Genomic DNA, 1,785 nt, shown 5'->3' with positions numbered 1-1,785 from the left:
CAGTGTAGGGTGTTGTCTGCTGAGGACTGACTGACACTGAGTCCTCCAGTGGGGCCACAGTGTAGGGTGTTGTTGGCTGAGGACTGACTGTTGGAAGAAGGCTTTCATATACAGAGAACTTCCTACCACTGCTGTGTTTAAAGTAATGCTGTTTATTAAAATGTAGACATTTAAAACGAGCTAGTTTTTCTTAAACATCCAAGTGCATCTTGCAAGGCTAATATTTTCTATTTATAAATCTACTAATATTTATAAAAATAAGAACAATTGCTTCACTCTTCTTTGATTAATATTTAATTAACTCATAAGTTCCGCAGATTAGCTTCTTCTTAAAAAAAATGAATGCCAATTATAAACATAGGTAATTAAATTCCCTAATAGATTTTTTTTTTAAAACTACATTTCACTGAGCCGAAATATAGTAGTTGGGGCCAGGTGGTGGTGGTGCATGCCCTTAATCCCAGTACTCAGGAGGCAGAGGCAGGTGGATCTCTGTGATCCTGGCCTACAAGAGCTAGTTCTAGGACAGACTCCAAAACTTCAGTGAAACCCTGTCTCAAACAAACAAACAAAAGGAATATAGTAGTTGGAGGCTGGTGTAGTGGCACACTTTATTCCCAACACAAAGGAAGCAGAGTTTGAGGGCAGCCTGGTCTATAGAGCTAGTTCCAGGACAGCCAGGGCTACATGCATTGTGTGACAGTACACACACCTCTCACTCCAGGTAGGGGGCCCACGACAAACTAAAGCACAGACACCACCAAGATCCAACTTCGTGAACCAGTGAGTTTTATTGTTTAATTCAGGAGTATGGGCAAGGGGTCACTTATGGAAGCAGAAATGACTGCAAAGTCAGTTGTATCACCAAAGCCGACCCAAACCAGCATGGGAGACAGCTCACAAAAGCTAGGAACTTGGAGCACACTGCACAGCCTGCAGGCAGCTCAGCAGGTTGGAGAGTGTCCCTTCTAAGTGACTCAGTTGATCTAAATCTCTTCTATGCAGCCTGACCGGTTTCTGCTTCTTCCAGGCAGATGGTCTGGCCGCAACGTAAGCCCCTCTGAAGGAACTGTGGCCAGCCTAGGACTAGCAAACACGGCTCTGGCAGGCCTTGCCCTTCACCCCGATTACATTCCTAAAGCTAGCCACTAAGGTCTAGTCCCTTATTTGGCCACTTCCTCCTCCTGAGGCTGACTACCAAGATCCAACTATCAAAGTATTAAAGTCCAGCAATCAAAAGCCCCCTTTGGCTCATCTAATTAACATGTCTAATCAAAATTAAACACAGAATCCCACCAATCCCTGAGTTTACCCCAAGATCAGATCACAAAATCCCACCAATTCCAGGCCACTCTGGAAAGCTCCCCACCTCATCCTGCCCCATACAAGAAATCCTACATAAAGCCTGCCTCCTGCTCAGTTCTTTGTTCTTTCTCTCCCAACAAGGCAGCCACTCTCCTGTGTCTTTCCCAGTAAATCTTGTGAAAAGTTTGCTGTTCAATGTCACTTTGTGGTATTCCTTGGTTCCCGGTTGCCAGGATACCTTGCCCTTCAGATCTGTACATTTACACTCAGAGAATTCTTTACAGCTTGGCTCTGCTCCTCTGAGAAGGACCCTTGGCTTTTATTGCTTCTCTGGCAGCGAGGAGGTTCGTGAATCTGTCACTTTCAGGGACTTCCTAAAGCTATTTTGAGTTCTTTACCTCCGCTTAAGGAGTTTCCCTGCAGGACAGAATGTTTCAATATTGGAGGATATTTACTTACGTAACAGCTAGAAAGAACTAG

Source organism: Microtus ochrogaster, chromosome 8, assembly GCF_000317375.1.
Source record: "Microtus ochrogaster isolate Prairie Vole_2 chromosome 8, MicOch1.0, whole genome shotgun sequence".
In the NCBI taxonomy this organism is placed as follows: Eukaryota; Metazoa; Chordata; class Mammalia; order Rodentia; family Cricetidae; genus Microtus; species Microtus ochrogaster.
This window is presented reverse-complemented; position numbering follows the sequence as displayed.